This window comes from Quercus suber, unplaced genomic scaffold (genome assembly GCF_002906115.3).
Source record: "Quercus suber isolate HL8 unplaced genomic scaffold, Cork oak 2.0 scaffold_64, whole genome shotgun sequence".
In the NCBI taxonomy this organism is placed as follows: Eukaryota; Viridiplantae; Streptophyta; class Magnoliopsida; order Fagales; family Fagaceae; genus Quercus; species Quercus suber.
The window spans coordinates 121,503-142,413 of NW_027069529.1; the positions used below are offsets into that span (position 1 = coordinate 121,503).

General features: G+C 34.7%; 1 pseudogene; it reads right to left on the reverse strand.

Moving 5' to 3' along the window:
* Positions 1 to 15,556: 15,556 nt before the first annotated feature.
* On the reverse strand, positions 15,557 to 17,277 carry LOC112010041 (1-aminocyclopropane-1-carboxylate oxidase homolog 6-like; annotated as a pseudogene).
* Positions 17,278 to 20,911: the final 3,634 nt, after the last annotated feature.

The window sequence follows — 20,911 nt, forward strand, 5'->3', positions numbered from 1 at the left end:
GGGGGGGGGGGGGAACCCCTATTTCTATACGCTATCCTTTTATAGACGTTTAATAATTAAAAGTAATATAAGGATTTCATTAGCTATGTTTATTACTTTTTTCTTTTGATGTTGGAATAGATTTATCCAAGTTTTGCATCATGGTCTAACCCTTGCTTTTATAACACCCTTGTTTTGTAGGTTCGGACGATGATTAGGTCTATACAGAAGTGTGAAGAAGGTTCTAACATGCACAATGACCTTACATATACACTACAGCTTGTGGAGGAGTTGGGCCGACTGAAATTGGTGGATGCGCTCGCAAAAGCATTTGACATTGGCACACAGGCCCCGAGTCGTGGCAGGCAAAGTGGTGGGTCTTAAGGGGGTGGACGTCATGGAGGTGGTCGAGCTAGTCGTAGCCGTACGACTGAGCCGGATCCCATCTATGAGGAAAGGGATAACTCGGGTGTAGAAGAGTCATGGCTTGGCACTGATTGGGTACTATCTAACGACGGCGGCAGGACACCGCGACCCACGTCTAGCGCTGGTGTTGGACCATCGCACACTACTGGTCATGAGGGCATTGTTCCAGCCCAAACTATGTCCCATGCTGCTAGCACGGACTATGAAGACCCTCCCCATATGTCGCCCCTAGTTTTCAATGGATCTGCCCATGATGGTGGATGCATATTTGTCCCCACACCAAGCATGCCCACTCCACCTCTAGTGCATGTGGACCCCACCATGGAGGCTTCATTTCCAACCCCCCTCCCCCGAAGAGGCTATACAGATTGAGCAAATATCGGCTGAGGACATTGAGCTAGTGGAGGGTTTGCAGAGATCGCGACGCCCTCCTGCGCATGCTCCCGATTGCGGGACCGATAATGGTATGTACTTCGTCTATACTTCCCAGCTTCATGAGCTACTTATACTACGCATGACCATTGATTAGGTTAATTTAATTATGCTGTTGTGTCTGATGAAACAGGTAAGATTAGACCTGTCAGGGCATATGGGCGGAAATGAAAAGATCATTAAATGCCTTAATGTATGCTTATACTTCCTGCCTATAGGTGACTGGATATTTCTGTTTCACTTTTCTTTTAAAATTGTATCTTTCTTTTAGAGCACATATATGGTGGAAACGAAAAGGCCATTGAGCCGGAAGTTAGTGTGTGCTTATTCTTCATGTGCATAGGTGACTGGAATAAGCATGCAAAATGTTCTAATTGGGGAGAATCTTGGTGGTTGTGCATCTATTTGTGGATCATTGCTTGGGGAGAATATTGGCTTTCAATGTGTTTGTTGTCAAAAAATTGAGATTTTGTAGAAAACCCATAAGGTGTATTGTATTTGGTCATGTATGTGGAAGTTTTTATGGGCTTCGACTTTTGATTGCAAATGGACAAATGCCTCGATTGGTATTCATTTGAAGCCAAACTTTCTTGTATTTTGATATGTTGTTAGCTGGAGTAAAGTGGGTTGTAAGAGAGATTTTATGTGGCATTGTAATTTTTTTTTTTTTAATATTTTGAGAAACAAATGAACTTGCATTGTTGATAAGCCAGAAGAAGTAATTTGATACTTTTTGTAAAAGAGTTTGAGAGGAAGTTTATGCGGATCAATGGCACAACCAACTCCTTTGTAGCAAATCATTCATCCGAGTCTCTACAATGCTTGGCACCATGACTATAAGAGGTTTTGACGAGGAAGACCGATTCTTTGCAAAACATCTTGAACTGATTGACAGAAATGCTAGTCCTTTTTTCCATATTTTTGCATCAAATGAGTGGTTGATCCAAAGATTAGAAACACTTAGTGCAGTTGTTCTTGCCTCTTCAGCACTCTACATGGTCAATGCTTCCTCCCAGAACTGTTAGCTCTGGTGAGTTTTACCTTGAAGAGTTATTTTTTCCATCTTGAACGATTTACAGTTCTTGTATAGATGCTTCAATTTACTGGAGATGGTTTTTTAAACATGCTTGTGGAGTTATATTCTTTGCAAAACATGCGTATTAGATTCTTCTTTAACAATTTCTTATGGTCTTACAATAAACACGTCACTTGTCTTTCCAATTCATAATCAGTGCACTTTAGCAAATTATGTCATCTCTGTAGAAAGGCTAAATCAATACAGGAAATCTTTACGCTTTTTATTGCTTTAGATTTTTCCCACTTAGAGGTGTTTGTGCTGCTTGAGCAGGTTTCTCATGGTGCTATCCAGTTTACTGCATATGCGGAACTTCGTAAGGGTATGATTGACTCCCTGAAATATAAAGACAGAAAAAATGGATTCTGAAAGTGATGCGTGACATTTGGTAAGTCACTACAATCGAAACTTTTTGGAATTTGGTTCTGCATAACTGTATAAATGTGCGTATACTAGAAGTATCAATGTACACTTTTGCTTCCCAAATGGGTCCCTTACTCCCTTTTGGCAAATCTGGGAATTTCTTGTCCTGTCATGTTCTAGATAACTCAAGTCCCAGTTTAATGGAGAGATGTTACTAACAGAAATCAGTATGTTGAATATGTGGTTCTATTACTTGACCGGATACTTCTAGTGTACATGCAGGATTGTATAGCGGATTTTAGTTTGTTTCTGCTGGCATTTGCTAAGCCAATGGTCATTTGGCCTTGATGTGGGTGGATATAATCTAACAAAATCTACCAGGGTGAGATGCATGATAACTTTGATATATCTTCTTGCCCAGGTCACACATCTGTCTGAATGGATCTCTTGTCCATAAATACTAGAGTCCATCCTTCTTTTTTTAAAGAAAAACAAGTATATAGGAGTATTAAAAGGTAGGATTTTGGTGCAATGGCTAGTGCCCGTAGGAATTTATATCATACTGCATCGTAACATTCGGCTATAATCTTACTCCACTTAAAAGAAATAAGGCACAATAAGTTTTAATGTCCACTATATATACTTTATCTAAAGCATTTGGAACATGGGGAATTCTTAGTATTGTATACGAGGAGTATTTTAAGTTAAGAAAGACTCATTCGATATGTAACATGTCTTAACAAGTCTTCACCTATCACATGTTAAACCTCATCTCCTCTTTTATATATATATATATATATAAAACTTTTTGTATGATTTATTGTTTTTAACTTTTTATAACTTTTATATCCAATCTAATAAAAGATACAAAAAGTTCCACATGTAAGATGTTGTTTTATATATATATATATATATATAACACAGGCTCTCATAGTAGCTCAACGGTTTGAATTGGGTTCGAGGGCTAGTGAGATATATATATATATATGTGTGTGTGTGTATGTACTATTTATTTTTTTTTAACTTTTTATATCCAAGATACAAGAAGTTGAAAAACAACATGCATGATTCAATGTATTCGACTAGACTTAATGTAGTTGTATTCTGGTTATGTAATGTATTATAAATCCGGCTTAAAACACTATTATTATTTTCTTGTGTGTTTTAATAAGTATTACTATTTACTAAAAAAAAAGACTAGACCTAATCATCCTTTATTTTATATACACAACATTTGTGTTGTGCCACCTAAGGAAAATAATTTTTGGTCATCTCTGCTTGTTCTTTCATAGACATTTCCCTTTGTGCCTGAACTCCTGTAAAATTTTCCACAATCTATTTGTTTTCTGCGTATCAAACATAAGTAAGAGCTCTCTTGTTAGTTGTTAGTCTTATAATTGCTTTTAGTTTTGAATCATATAGCCTAATCAACTATTAATCATTAGGAACGGACACCATAAGTTGAAACTCACTCAAAAAAAAAAAAAAAAAAAACTATTAATCATCACATGAGTTCCTCAAAAAGGAAAAAAAGAAAAAGAAAAAAAAAAAAAAGACAGCATCGGCGACAAAATGAAGAAATGGCAATCCACTGGCAAGGCCGAGGCCCACCATATGCTAAATGAAGAAAAACCTAAAAGGTTTTTTTTTTTTTTTTTAATAATAGCCGTGAGAGTCTTGTGACTAACATTGTAACATCACCATGGCCATGTGCTGTTCTGTCACTTTTGTGCATTTGACAGTGTTTTTGGCTGTTTTTTCTTTTTAGGTAAATAATTAAAGAGATTATTTGCAACTTTGAAATTTATTGGTTAGTTGTTGAATGCTTGTGAGTATAGTGTTTGTCTATTGTATGTAATGATGTTATTCATTAAAAGGGACATCGATGTGACAATTTGTACAGATTCAATCATAGATGATTTTAAAGATTTAAAAAAATAGCGAGTTCCAATTTCATAAATAATTACATTGTAATATATTAAAAAATAATAATTTTGTGCATTTGTTTTTGTTGATGGTTTACTAATACTAAATGAATGCTTATTTGGAGTTTCATATATATATATATATATATATTTGTTTATACTTCTGCCCTCCTAACTCTAAGTCCTAACTCCATCTATGTTCTCTCTTCTCATATTTATGGTGAAATCCGCTAATTAAATTCATGGTATAATCTATAATGAATGTGAAAGGAAGAAGCACCATTTATGCTTACGCCGAGAGTACTTAAAAATATTCAATACAGATGTGCTTTGTGACCCATGGAGAATTATTATAGTCTAGATATAAGTTGAAATCTGGTGCTAAATTGAAAGTCATCCCACTACATTATCTTTTAATGGATTAAACCTCATTAACATGGTTTTTTTTTTTTAATTTTATACACACACACACACATATATATATATATATGATCTTTTAAGGGTAAATACTAGTACACATCACTTATTGCACACGAGTGTATACATACTCTTTTTGCATTGAAATCATGACTGTATATTTGTTTGCAATAAGCGGTGTGAAATAAACACCACATTTAAATAAATAAATAAAAACTTTTAATTTGTATCTAATCCAATAACAAATACAAAAATTTAAAAAGCACTTGAATGTAGCCACTCAGGACTTTGAATTAGGGGGCGGATCTATTGTTGGTTGCATACAGTGGCTTCGGCCTCTAGCTTTGTTGCCACTGTTTAAATTTTTTAAAGGGCTAAGTTATTTGTTTTGAGTAAAATTGGTTGATTGGACTTTATTGTTTTTGTTTTTTGTTTTGCTATTGGTAATATTTGTTGTTGAGTTAATATTTTTGGACTAGTAAATTTTGTTTTAGATTTTAGATTTATACATTTTTTTAATGGCCTTTAAAAGGAGCAAGAGGATAGAAATACTAACTTTTTTACAAATTAATGAAGTAATGAGTGATATTAGAAAGTAAAATAGTGATGTAAATGATGGATCCAGATACGAATCAATAAGAATTTGTTACCTTAATAATTTATAAATATGTTGTAGAAAAGTTTATGATTGTAGTATTACTCTTAAAAGAAATATTGATATTACTAAGGAGGCAAAATGTAAATTTTATATAAAAAAGTTACTAAATTAGTACTTGTATATATACTAGTATTTTTTTGTTTTTTTAAAGGAGGGTTACCTTTATTTAAAGTAATGCTAGGATTATAAATTTTGTTACAACTTGCTCAAGTGGCAAGTTGTGATTAGTGGAGTACAATTTTACTCCACCAATCACAACTTGCTATATGAGTAAATTGTAACAAAAATTGTGATTCTAGCATTTTCTACCTCTTTCTTTTTTCTTTTTTTTCTTTTTTTTCTTTTTTTTTTTGGGCACCCCAAAGTCCAAAAGGACCTCTGGTGTCTGTTCTGCTTGGATCACTTGTCAATGCATCTTGCTAGACTTTGCCGGCGTGAAGTCTCAATCCATCCTTGTTCACACAACATTAAAGCCATTGTTGACATCATCCTGTATTGATATATAATAAACGTGTCGGTAGTAGGGTCCTGGTGGACGCTAGTAAAAGTGAGATCTAAGTACGAGTGATTTTGCGCTAATCACAAAACATTCTGTCCATAATTCTAGATACATAACATTATTCATCATTGTTGTCCATTGTTATTGGTTCATAATAGAGATGTTGTTAAAATTTGCCTCAAAATTTTTAATTAATTTTCTTTGACATCTTATAAATAGAAATTATTGCAAAAAATTTGATAACTTTTACTCAGTGTGAGTTTGGATAGCACTGTATGAAATTTTCAGATGCATTTGGCCTTTTTTTTGGGTCCCATGACACTGTTTATGGGACCACCAAACTCAGCAAAATACGCATGTTAATGCATTTTTTAGTCCCACAGTACTACTCACATCTTAAAAATTATTTTATTACAGTATTTTTAGTTATAAGTTTTCAATTTTCAGCAAATAAGCGGTATCCAAACAGACCCTTAATGGTCTTCTCATATATAGGAAGGAGAAGGCTGTTAGAAGAATATGGGGTTAGTTTCTTCAAATAATTATTTGGCAGATTTTTTGGGTTGAAAGATACTTATGTGTTGAGAATTTGCTTGTTTGTTTGTGAGTATGAGAGAATAATTTGGTGTATTGAGGTTTTGGGATTGTGAATTTGTGTGTGTAAGAATTATAAATTAGTTTGTGTTTGTAAGAGGTTTCATTTTTGTTAGTGAGGGTTGTGAGTGTTATTTGTGTGAGTTGCAAATGTTGTGAGATTTGATTAAGTGTTGTTGTAATTCATATCATTTATAATAAATTTTGGTTAGTGTTACCCGTTGATGTAGACACGGAAAGTTGGTGTTGATATTTTATTTGCTTGTTCGTATGAATGAGATTCCACTAACCCCAAATAACAACAATTATAGTAGAGCTTCCGCTACCGCAGAACATATACCTCTCATCCCCTTGCTGTTACTATCTTATTCTACTTGTTTTTTTGGGCTGAATACTCATGGGTTTTATTACACAAAACAAGCTAGGGACTCGATTCCATCTGCTAATCCTTTGGAGACCATAAGGTCCAGAATTTCTGAGATGGTAATGGCTCCGCGTTTACAAAACAAAGCCCATATTTCTAGCAATAGTGTGGGCTTAGGAATTACATAGTCTAGGTACACGCTGGGCATGCCAGCAATTCCTAGTACGCAAAAGAGATCAAATGTCTGTAATTACGTAGTCAATGGCCCAGTTGGGTTTACAAGTAGGACTTTGAATAGACTCAATGACAAGCACACCATCACCCTCTATCATTACATATTGTGAGCCCAAAAGACAGTTCTTTGGTAGCCAACAGAGCTACCTTAGCTTAGCTTCAGCGCCATCAGTTCGGATTGATATAATATTAGCAATGTGATTGCGACATATGATATGATAGCAGCACATGCTTAATTTGTTGGCTAGCCAGAGCTGCATCGAAATTTGCATCCAAATTATTAGGTCCCAGTTTATTGTAGCATACTGACTGCAAAGTTCCTACTTTCCTATTGATCAGGTACACCAAACCTCTCTTCTAGAATCTGGACTGATAACCATCTTCACCCAATTCTCCATGGAAGTTATCAGTTACTCCTCGAGTCTCAAGGGCCACAGGGATAGCTAGGGACCAAGCAAACGGGGCACTCAAGTATTTGGTTCTCTATGGACTCACGGGTTGCATCACATAATATGCAGATTAGGTTTTTAATTGGAAATCTTGAGGAGGCGTTTGGTTGGAAATATTTTCCAAACCAATTTCCAGAGTGTTATTTAGCCTATCTTGTATCTTCTGATCCCAAAGTTTCTTCTAAGCTATATTCTAATTTCTACCTAATACCCGAAAGAATATCTCAAGATAAAGAAAGAAATCAAGTCACAATTTCAGTAACTTTTGACAGAAACTTGTGACTTGATTTCTTGTTTAGTGAGATTTGGCTTTGTTATGGGGAAGAAACCAAGATGATCTTTATTCCATTTACATGGATTTTTTTTTTTTTTTTTGAAGAAGAAGAATCTACACGCTTGGATTTTTTATATAGTGAAGATTATATTGATGGATCCTTTACGGTGTGTGTTTATGTATTGATAAAGTGTTTAAATTTAATACTCAACCTTGGTTGCTTGATAGTTGAATTAGTAGAGTTTACTATAAATATGAAACTGAAAACACATGACCATACTCAAAAAGTACCAAATAATTAGTTAATTACCCTTATATAATAGCAAATAGTGAGAGTCATCAAAATTAAGATGATAATCTTAATATCCATCTACAATTCAAAGATTACCCAAATTTAAAAACCCAATAAAAACCCGTTATTCAAGCTCTAATTATACCATGAACTAAACATTACTAGCCATACCCAGCCCATGGCCACTATTCTTTGTTTTTTATTAATGGGTTAAACACACTTTTTTATGCTCTTCCGCCTTAATGATTCACATCAATAATGTAAAGCCTCCCATGTCTGTGGCATCTTATACCTTTCCCAAATAAGAAAGGTATAAGATTAACGTTTATTCGGAAGAGGTACCCTCATATTGAAAATTGGTTCAAGAAAAAAAATTTTGTGAAACAAAATATAGCCTAAATGGCTATTAGCATGAATTCTATTTGGAGTGAGAAAACAATTTAGCTTGAAGCAAAGTACATATAGTTTGCCTCATTTATTATGCCTTAAGCAAAGTACATTCTTAGGCAAGTAATGGGTCACTCCATTCCACTCACATAGGTACGGAAATAAGTAACATACACCATGTTAACTTTATTGTCACTGCATTTTTTTTAGTATTCTCAATTCACAATCTTGATTTTTTTAAGGAAAGACTTGCAATCCAATCCCTTACTATAAAAACTTTCAAGGAATTCCGTCATCGTGGATTTGCGGTAAATAGCTGGTTTATCAGATGACAATAATTCTGGTAATGGTTCAAAACCCGCATTAGTGTTCATGTTGAAAAATGCCACAGCTGAGATACGTGGCTCCTTAGATGCCTTAGCCAAAACACGATGTTCCACGCTTACGTAATTGTCATTTGAAATTACCTGTTAGAAAATAATTAAATAAAAAATTAGTGAGCCCAATGACAAAACTTTTTATCATGTGTGCAGAGAACATCACAAAACAAAAACCAAGTGATGCAAGTGTTTTTATTGTATCCAATGAACAAAATTTTGAGGTTTGAAGTCCGAGGACCATGCAGTGCCTTGGTTCTGTCTAACGCTTTCATTTCTCTGTAAGTATCTAGTTTCCCCATAGGTTTGAGTCCGAGGACCATGCAATACCTTGGTTCTGTCTAGTACCCAGGTATAGAGGAGCGAGTAGTTTCTCCATAGGCCTGAGTCCGAGGACCATGCAGTGCCTTGGTTCTGTCTAACGCTTTCATTTCTCTGTAAGTAGGGGTTTGTCTTCGGATCGCTCTACTGGAGATGATTCTTCCTTGAGCCGGATTTTGGTCTTACACGTGGCGCTAATCTCGCCTCCAGCTCGAGCCCCCATTTCCCTCACTTACGAAGCGTCCCTTGGCCGTTCGTGTTTCGCGCTTGACTTTTCGGTGAACGAGACGCGCCCTTATTAATGTTCTCGTGAATTAACACGGATCCAACGGTCTACGGTCCCCTTGGAATTTAGTGGCCTCATAACTAGCACTGTTGACAGCTCTCTTTTCGAATTCTGCGTGAATTAATTCTCACCAACATTTATCCCCTATATAAGGCTCTTCGGGGGGAAAGGTTTCTTCACACACCATGAACCTCCCAACACAAACAGAAAGAACACACCCCTTCAGCTCCTTTGATAACCTCGCCGGAATTGTGACTAGATTCAGTAGAGATGGGGCGGCTTTGGGCGGGTGTGAGGGCATCCGTGCCAAGAGCCATTATGGCCGCAGCCCCCACTGGGCTTCCGGTGCGGCAGAGTTTCGGCATAGCCCCGATGGTGCCATGCGTGGTGGCTCGGAGGGATGTCGTTGGAGTACCTAATGTCTCTCCTCGGAGCGCACCCCCGACGGAGGAGATGTGTGTATTCACGTCATGGCCGGTGCCCGAGTGTTGCTGTCTCCGACGGCCAATGCTCGTGAGGAGTGGAGAGAATCAAGGGAACATCACGGGGGAAGGCGTCCCGGTGCCCCTGCATCTGCTCCTCGCTTTGTTCAAGCTCCGCCGCTCCTAGAAAGGAGTTATTGGTAGCCTTGAAACAAGCTAGCCCTCCCCCTTCCCTACTTTTAGTGTCAAGTTCTCCCATTCTCTTGATGCCAATAAGAGCACGGGTTGACACTTTCCTCTATCTAGTTTTAGGGAATTGTAGGGTCCACCTGGGCCTCTGATTGTAGAACTAGCTGGTAGGAATAGTTGTGAAACACGCCTGCCTGAGCCTCTGATTGTAATCTGTAATTTTTCTTTTTTATGAAATAATATCGAGTTCTTTTTCTTTGCTGTTGAATCATCTGTCTCGAATTTTTTTTTTTTTTTTTTTTTTTACCACCATCAATCTTTCCTAGAATGATTACTTGGAACCGTTGTCTATTGTGCCGGCCGGCGCACTAATCCTCCCCACAGACGGCGCCAATTGTAGGGTCGATTTCTGTAGCCTAAGCCCAAAGAGATTGGTTATAGGCCCAACGAACCCAAAACAATAAATTTGTAGAGAGTTGGTTGAAGGTTTAGGCGCTGACCGGCGCTTGAACATCTTTTCTTTTTATTGAAGAAACACTTGGAACAATTTACAACTAGGAGATGCTCTTCGGCCCATGGCCGAGGAGGCTTTTTTCCTCCCTTCTCCCCTCTTCTAACATTTTGCTTGTCTCTCTTATATACTACTCTCTTCTTCTTCCTGTTGATCGTTCATTGGCCTCTCCTCTGGCCGCCTGTCCCATCAGAGGTCGTATCTGTGCTCAAGTGGTTCACTCTAATCGATGTAGCCCTGCCCGGGGGTTGCATCCCTATTAATGCGGCCAAAAGAGTTAGGTGAACGTATTAAGTGCTGAGGTGACAACTGGCTCTGGGTCTGTCCCCCATCCCCTATAGTTATCCTTAGTATGCCGAGGACGAGGGGATCCTCGGCGCGGATCCAAAGAAGGGTTTGCTTCCCAAATTGGCCTTGGGCAATCATCCCTCCTCGGACTGGGCCATTTGGGCCTGACTCGGAGTGGGCCGTGGCTGTACGATTTCCTGGCCCCACATATATATATATATATATATATATGATCTTTTAAGGGTAAATACTAGTACACATCACTTATTGCACATGAGTGTATACATACTCTTTTTGCATTGAAATCATGACTATATATTTGTTTGCAACAAGCAGTGTGAAATAAACACCACATTTAAATAAATAAATAAAAACTTTTAATTTGTATCTTATCCAATAACAAATCCAAAAATTTAAAAAGCACTCGAATGTAGCCCGTCAGGACTTTGAATTAGGGGGCGGATCTATTGTTAGTTGCATGCAGTGGCTTCAGCCTCTAGCTTTGTTGCTACTGTTTAAATTTTTTTAAAGGGCTAAGTTATTTGTTTTGAGTAAAATTGGTTGATTGGACTTCATTGTTTTTGTTTTTTGTTTTGCTATTGGTAATATTTGTTGTTGAGTTAATATTTTTGGACTAGTAAATTTTGTTTTAGATTTTAGATTTATACATTTTTTTAATGGCCTTTAAAAGGAGGAAGATGATAGAAATACTAACTTTTTTACAAATTGATGAAGTAATGAGTGATATTAGAAAGTAAAATAGTGATGTAAGTGGTGGACCCAGATACGAATCAATAAAAATTTGTTACCTTAATAATTTATAAATATGTTGTAGAAAAGTTTATGGTTGTAGTATTACTCTTAAGAGAAATATTGATATTACTAAGGAGGCAAAATGTAAATTTTATATAAAAAAATTACTAAATTAGTACTTGTATATATACAAGTATTTTTTTTTTCAAAGGAGGGTTACCTTTATTTAAAGTAATGCTAGGATTATAAATTTTGTTACAACTTGCTCAAGTGGCAAGTTGTGATTAGTGGAGTACAATTTTACTTTACCAATCACAACTTGCCATGCAAGTAAATTGTAACAAAAATGGTGATTCTAGCATTTTCTACCTCTTTTTTTTTTTTTTTTTTTTTTGGGCACCCCAAAGTAAACTTGCCATGCAAGTAAATTGTAACAAAAATGGTGATTCTAGCATTTTCTACCTCTTTTTTTTTTTTTTTTTTTTTTTGGGCACCCCAAAGTCCAAAAGGACCTCTGGTGTCTGTTCTGCTTGGATCACTTGTCAATGCATCTTGCTAGACTTTGCCGGCGTGAAGTCTAAATCCATCCTTGTTTACACAACATTAAAGCCATTGTTGACATCATCCTGTTTTGATATATAATAAACGTGTCGGTAGTAGGGTCCTGGTGGACGCTAGTAAAAGTGAGATCTAAGTACGAGTGATTTTGCGCTAATCACAAAACATTCTGTCCATAATTCTAGATACATAACATTATTCATCATTGTTGTCCATTGTTATTGGTTCATAATAGAGATGTTGTTAAAATTTGCCTCAAAATTTTTAATTAATTTTCTTTGACATCTTATAAATAGACATTATTGCAAAAAATTTGATAACTTTTACTCAGTGTGAGTTTGGATAGCACTGTATTAAATTTTCAGATGCATTTGGCCTTTTTTTTGGGTCTCATTACACTGTTTATGGGACCACCAAACTCAGCAAAATATGCATATTAATGCATTTTTTAGTCTCACAATACTATGCACACCATAAAAATTATTTTATTACAGTATTTTCAGCAATAAATTTTCAATTTTCAGCAAATAAGCGGTATCCAAACAAACCATTAATGGTCTTCTCATATATAGGGAGGAGAAGGTTGTTAGAAGAATATGGAGTTAGTTTCTTCGAATAATTATTTGGTAGATTTTTTGGGTTGAAAGATACTTATGTGTTGAGAATTTGCTTGTTTGTTTGTGAGTATGAGAGAATAATTTGGTGTATTGAGGTTTTGGGACTGTGAATTTGTGTGTGTAAGAATTATAAATTAGTTTGTGTTTGTAAGAGGTTTCATTTTCGTTAGTGAGGGTTGTGAGTGTTATTTGTGTGAGTTGCAAATGTTGTGAGGTTTGATTAAGTGTTGTTGTAATTCATATCATTCATAATTGGTTAGTGTTACCCGTTGATGTAGACACGGAAATTTGGTGTTGATATTTTATTTGCTTGTTCGTATGAATGAGATTCCACTAACCCCAAATAACAACAATTATAGTAGAGCTTCCGCTACCGCAGAACATATACCTCTCATCCCCTTGCTGTTACTATCTTGTTCTACTTGTTTTTTTGGGCTGAATACTCATGGGTTTTATTACACAAAACAAGCTAGGGACTCGATTCCATCTGCTAATCCTTTGGAGACCATAAGGTCCGGAATTTCTGAGATGGTAATGGCTCCGCGTTTACAAAACAAAGCCCATATTTCTAGCAATAGTGTGGGCTTAGGAATTACATAGTCTAGGTACACGCTGGGCATGCCAGTAATTCCCAGTACGCAAAAGAGATCAAATGTCTGTAATTACGTAGTCAATGGCCCAGTTGGGTTTACAAGTAGAACTTTGCTCAATGACATTCACACCATCACCCTCAATCATTACATATTGTGAGCCCAAAAGACAGTTCTTTGGTAGTCAACAGAGCTACCTTAGCTTAGCTTCAGCGCCATCAGTTCGGATTGATATAATATTAGCAATGTGATTGCGACATATGATATGATAGCAGCACATGCTTAATTTGTTGGCTAGCCAGAGCTGCATCGAAATTGGCATCCAAATTATTAGGTCCCAGTTTATTGTAGCATACTGATTGCAAAGTTCCTACTTTCCTATTGATCAGGTACACCAAACCTCCCTTCTAGAATCTGGATTGATAACCATCTTCACCAGGGGCGGAGGCGTGTATAAGGGAGGGCCCCCCAAAATTTTGAAATTTTTTTTAAATATATATAAAATTATTTTAATGTTTTCAAAATTTAGTCTACAAAAATAAGAGTTTTCCCTCAAAATATTTGAATTAGTCCAATAATACTCTAAAAAAAAAAAATTGGTCTAATAGTTATGAGATATAACTTTATTTTTCGCAATTCTATTTTTTATTGTAAAATATGTTCTTAAATCTGTTAAATATTTGATAAAGTTTGGTATCAAACATGTTTGAATCTATTTTTTTCAACCAGGTCTGTGACGATTAACAAGTCATTGACTAATTAAAAAAATTAAATTTTGTCACTAAAACTACACATGAAATGTGTCTTTAGTTGTTACATAATGGGTTAGAGTAAGGTAGCTTTAAATATGTTTGGAGCCTAATTTATTCCTCCAAGTTTTGGATCATTCATATTTTTAAAAATTTCATTAGTTCAATTGAAAGATTTTTTTTACTTACTTTATTATAAAATTTGATAATTTGTAATTAAAATGAAACTTTTTAAGAATTTTACAATGAAAATGAAAAAAATGAATTTTATTTTATGAAAGATCGCCATCAAAAATAAATTTTAATTGAAAATACTAAACTCTTTTTTTTTTTGGTTGGGAGAGTGTATATATATAACTTATCAAATAAAAAAAAATGTGTATATATATGTGTGTGTGTGCATGTGGTAAAAAAGCGTGTTTGTATATATATATGTGTGTGTGTATGGAGTTGTCTTGATAAATATATTAGCGTCGCAACTTGGCCCCCTCAAACAAAAATTCCTAGCTCCGCCCCTGATCTTCACCCAATTCTCCATGGAAGTTATCAGTTACTCCTCGAGTCTCAAGGGCCACAGGGATAGCTAGGGACCAAGCAAACGGGGCACTCAAGTATTTGGTTCTCTAAGGACTCACGGGTTTCATCACATAATATGCAGATTAGGTTTTCAATTGGAAATCTTGAGTAGGCTTTTGGTTGGAAATATTTTCCAAACCAATTTCCAGAGAGTGTTCTTTAGCCTATCTTGTATCTTCTGATCCCAAAGTTTCTTCTAAGCTATATTCTAATTTCTACCTAATGCCCGAAAGAATATCTCAAGATAAGAGAAAGAAATCAAGTCACAATTTCAGTAACTTTTGACAGAAACTTGTGACTTGATTTCTTGTTTAGTGAGATTTGGCTTTGTTATGGGGAAGAAACCAAGATGATCTTTATTCCATTTACATGGATTTTTTTTTTTTTTTGGAAGAATCTACATGCTTGGATTTTTTATATAGTGAAGATTATATTGATGGATACTTTACGGTGTGAGTTTATGTATTCATAAAGTGTTTAAATTTAATACTCAACCTTGGTTGCTTGATAGTTGAATTAGTAGAGTTTACTATAAATATGAAACTGGGAACACATTACCGTACTCAAAAAGTACCTAATAATTAGTTAATTACCCTTATATAATAGTGACTAGTGAGAGCCATCAAAATTAGGATGACAATCTTAATATCCATCTACAATTCAAAGATTACCCAAATTTAAAAACCCAATAAAAACCCGTTATTCAAGCTCTAATTGTACCATGAACTAAACATTACCAGCCATACCCAGCCCACGGCTACCATTCTTTGTTTTTTTATTAACATGTTAAACACACTTTTTTATGCTCTTCTGCCTTAATGATTCGCATCAATAATGCAAAACCTCCCATATCTGTGGCATCTTATACCTTTCCCAAATAAGAAAGGTATAAGATTAATGTTTATTCGGAAGAGGTACCCTCATATTGAAAATTGGTTCAAGAAAAAAAAATTTGTGAAACAAAATATAGCCTAAATGGCTATTAGCATGAATTCTATTTGGAGTGAGGAAGCAATTTAGCTTGAAGCAAAGTACATATAGTTTGCCTCATTTATTATGCCTTAAGCAAAGTACATTCTTAGGCAAGTAATGGGTCACTCCATTCCACTCACATAGGTACGGAAATAAGTAACATGTATCATGTTAACTTTATTGTCACTGCATTTTTTTTTAGTAGTCTCAATTCACAATCTTGATTTTTTTAAGGAAGGACTTGCAATCCAATCCCTTACTATAAAAACTTTCAAGGAATTCCGTCATCGTGGATTTGCGGTAAATAGCTGGTTTATCAGATGACAATAATTCTGGTAATGGTTCAAAACCCGCATTAGTGTTCATGTTGAAAAATGCCACAGCTGAGATACGTGGCTCCTTAGATGCCTTAGCCAAAACACGATGTTCCACGCTTACGTAATTGTCATTTGAAATTACCTGTTAGAAAATAATTAAATAAAAAATTAGTGAGCCCAATGACAAAACTTTTTATCATGTGTGCAGAGAACATCACAAAACAAAAACCAAGTGATGCAAGTGTTTTTATTGTATCCAATGAACAAAATTTTGAGGTTTGAATTTGAGGATTTTAAATTAAGGGATTTGAAGAAAATTTTCTTATTATAAACACATGATTGTTTTAACTTTAGATATCCACAAAACCTAGGATAAAAAAATGGTTAAAAACTAGTTTATACTCTAATCCAAAGTATTTTATAAGGAAAAAGAAAATATTTATACCTGAATGATGTCACCGATGTTGATGGTCAATGCTCCAGGGATAGGCTCTACATCCACCCACTCATCACACTGCTTCACTTGCAACCCTCCCACTTGGTTCTGCAACAACACTGTGAACCCTGAATCTGTGTGAGGTTTTAGCCCCACCGTCAGATCTGGCTGTGGACAATACGGATAGCAGTGTCCAACAAGCAGCCTAGCATCAAAAAACCCCAACTTCTTAAACCTCTCAGCCTCCACACCCAACCCTTCTGACAGTAACTCCAACAAAATCTCAGCTACCTTTGATGAATGCGATTCCCATGCAGCCATCTCTTTCTTACAAATCTCTGGAATATCCTCCTCCTTTCCGCGCTTTTCCTCTGGGGCCGTCCAAATCGTGAGCGAGTCATGCCAGGTTGCAACTTTGGCTCGGTACAAGTCATAGTTGCTCTGGTACATAACCCTTGCTTATCGTTGTCACGGTTATAGAGTTTGGCCTTGACCTCGTGGGGTTGGTCATGGAAGGCTTTGATTGCGTCCATGATTTCGTTTAGGACTGACAAAGGTACCCGTGGTTGATGACTTGGAAGAAGCCCCATGAGGAAGTGGCCTCTCTGATTTGCTCCACAAGTTGGTGTCGTTTGGTGGGGACGTTGAAGTTGGAAAGGTCGATTAAAGGTATGGCTTTTTTGGTGTGAGAGGTGGATTTTTTGAGAGTGGAGAGAACCTCAGGTGGGTGAATGAACATGTTGGGTATTGAGGTAATGCCAGATTCAGCGAGGCCCTTTACACCCATCTTGGATTCTTCAAATTCCTTGAACTCTTTCGCAAGGTCATAGGTGGGAGTAGCGGCAATATGATCAGTAGCTGCCATGATTTTTGCTCAGCGAAGTGTTTGTAGTGAGTCTGTCTAGTGAGTGTCGATTGTGGTTGAATGAATGTGTATTGAGCAAGGCCACAGACACCGAATTTTATAGTGGTTGAGTGGTGTCGTTTATGGAGACTAGTCAATTATTGTCCAAATACAGATCACTGTCTTTGTCTGGTTGAAATCCGAGTGAACTTTCAATACATGCATATGATTGATTGACAAGATCATCCACCAACCTTTTTCGTTTGAGTTATTTTATTTTAGGACCTAAAAATGCTAGTATACAGTTGTTTACACAATTTTTGCTTCAACTCATTATATGACATTTGCCACTTCTTTTTATCGACTACTCATAATTTATCATGAATTAGAACAAAAATTATGTAAATAATTATCCTCTTAATATTATTTTTTAGCAATTTGTAAATTGTTATTTATCACTTTCAAATTTCAACTGAACACATTACTCTCTTTTTTACTGCTTATAGTTAGCCACGTATATAGGAGACGAAAAATGTTGTAGAATTGATTGATCCTGGAATTTTTTTTTCGTATATCTTAGTGGATAAATCTCATTCACATATTTGTTTGTTTTTAATCTCATCCACTTTTTTTTTTTTTTGGAAACTTTTTGTATCTAATTCAGGATATAGAAAGTTCAAAAGCACGTGGACAACAGTCAATATATCTTGGTGGCGTAAAGTTTTTTCTTTTGTTTTGTTGAGAAAGTGGTAGCGTAAGGGCTAGTTACACAATATTAACGTCGTTGTCGATATATTATAAAAAATTAAAATAGAGAAAAACTATCTATACCCTATGTTTATGAAATACATTTTTAATAGTTTTATGAAAAAAGAAAAAAGAAAAAATAATTGATTTTTTATTATTATAATTTTTTACATTTCTTATAAAAGTAGTATCAAAATTTTCTTTAAATGATCTATTAACAAAATGCTATAAGGACATCCGTTAATAGAATCCATGAAAATATTGTCAATGGTCTTAGATAAAAGTGAGATTTAAGTAAGTTATTTTGCCCTAATCACAAAAATCATGTCCATGCTCTTGAGTATAAACATTATTTATCATTTTTTTTATAAATTTCTTTATTTATTTCTTTATCATTAATTGTCACGCCCCGAACCCAATTATAAAGATAGGCACGTGACAACCGTCGCACACTTATAAAGTAAACACCGTACAAGTGTGCAAGGTATTCTCAGCAACTAAAATTTATCCTCAAAAATTAAATCAAATAAATCCAAAATACCTTAACTATTTCTTTATGAATAGATCTCCAATAATTTAATAGAAACAAAATCCAAACCTCATGTACATAATGCCAATTGGCCAATAAATATAAAACTATTAGAAGACCATTCAATCCCAAAATCACTAAGCTTCTTTTCCTGCTCACAAAATAATATCAAAACTCTCAAAACTTGCTATTCTTCACAATCTGAAACTGAAGAGGAAAAATGGGGCGAGCTGACAACTCAATAAATAACCAAAATTCTAATAAGTTCTATCAAGCAATAGATCTGTAAAATAATAAGATGTAATATGAGTTTTCAAAAGTTATAATATACTATGGGTTTTCAAAAATAACTAAAGAAGTTTCATAGTCTTAAAATAATAAGTTGCAAATAGATTACATACTTTAATCTTACAAATATATCATAGATGGTTTAGAAAGTAGTCAATTTTCCATATATCAAAAGCTATAACTTACAATAGGTTCCAAAAATACATAAGCAGTTTTAATAACTCAAAATAGTTCAAATACTTAAACATTTTCCAAATCACATATGTAGTTTTAAGGACTCAAAATAGTTCAAATATTCAAACATAATTTACATTCTTAACAATCTTATGACTATGGTCACGCTATATCTTTGTGACTAGGCTGGGTATCGGAATCAATTTATAGTCAGATTGTCCATAATCATATATATGGAATCATAGTTTCTAACAAAAATATATCTTATTCAAGCATGTATATAAAAATCATATACTCAATATTGAAATATGTTTGTAATAATCCTTTACTTGAAATCAATAATGCAATAGAAATAAAAATTCGAACAATTATAAACAATTTTCAGTAGTTAAAATATGCAAAATAAAACCAATTAAGATAAGGTTAAGAAACTTCTCCCTACCACTTCTTCTAAAATCCTTATATATCACCTAAAATAATTTCACAAATACCACTTACTCAATAATCAAATAATTTAAGAATGACTTATAAATTATAAAGTTATCCGGCCAACAGAACGACTACTAAAAATATCCAATAATTTTCCTTTATTATCTCAAAGTAAAAACCCTTGTATACATCCTCTAATGCCTCTAAAAAAAAGCCTTAGATACATATTGTCATATTGGGTCAAAAGCATCGCCTAGACCATGCTCCCAGTTGCTGACTTCCCTGTACGCCTCAATTACCAAACCAATGAGAAGGAAGCCGTCGTTGGCGCGTTGCTTTGTCAAGGGATTATTCTATATATATATATATATATATTATATATATTTGCCACTGCCGCCTCTAACTTTCTTTCGGCATGAGGTCAAATTACACAAAGCAAGCTCTGACACAAGCTTTTATGGAAATACTATTCTTCCTCTACCAAACCAATAAACAAATTAACAATAAATCTTTTATTTTTTTGTTGTAAAACAATTAATAATAAATCATAAAGAAGTTAGTGTTCCTGCTTTTTGTCAAGCGTTTTTTTTTTTTTTTTCTCTTCTCTTTTTTTATCACCATCAATCCGGTACTATTCCTTTAAGAAAAATTATGCAGAACAGGCCCATGCGGCCATGCCTAAAGAAAGTCTCACTGTTGGCTGAAATATTCGCATAAAAAAATATTTTAAATTCATATAAAATTTAAATCTGACAATGAATGAAATTATTTTACGCTCTTACATTAAATATGTTGTCAATCTTTTCCTATTTAAACAAACTCAGAAGTCCTCTTCTAAAATATCTAACGTTATATTCTAACTTAATTAGCTTATAATTATATTTCACCTTAGTAATATTAATTATAAAATTGACCATACAAAAATTTTACTATCCAAATACTTTTATTATCTTTTTTTTTTCCCAGATGTTACATTATTGGCATGGTTATTGGCACATAATAAATTCCGGTGAAAGTGAGACCCAGGAAATGACTGGTGAGGGTAATTTTACAGCAGCCACAAAAAGTAATGCTTGTAAAAAATATAATAAATATTGTGCGGCTAACTATACAATCATTTAAAAAAAAAAAAATGTTAGGAAAGTGACATGTCTTTTTTAAAAAGAAGCACTACGATTTAATCAATCTATATATTTTCATGATGTCCTTAGAAAAGAAAAGGGGGAAAAAATTTTGGATGGGAGTGGGACATGAGATGAGACCTAACCCATGGGATGCAAACAATAAAGAATAATAATCCTACAACACACACTCTCTTCAGCCAAAATTAAGACTACTCCACAGGGTTGTGATAATGTTAATTATGAAATGACAGAACCTAAAAGTAAAAGAATCATTAGTAATAAATTACCACAAAATACATCATAGACTAAGTTTATAAAATAATAATCATATTTTTGTTTGGGTTTTACAATAGGAAAATAAAAGTGTATAATTACAATAGTATTGACTCAGTAGGGTTTACTAACAATTATGTATTGAATTTATCTTGTAAAAAAACATTATAAAT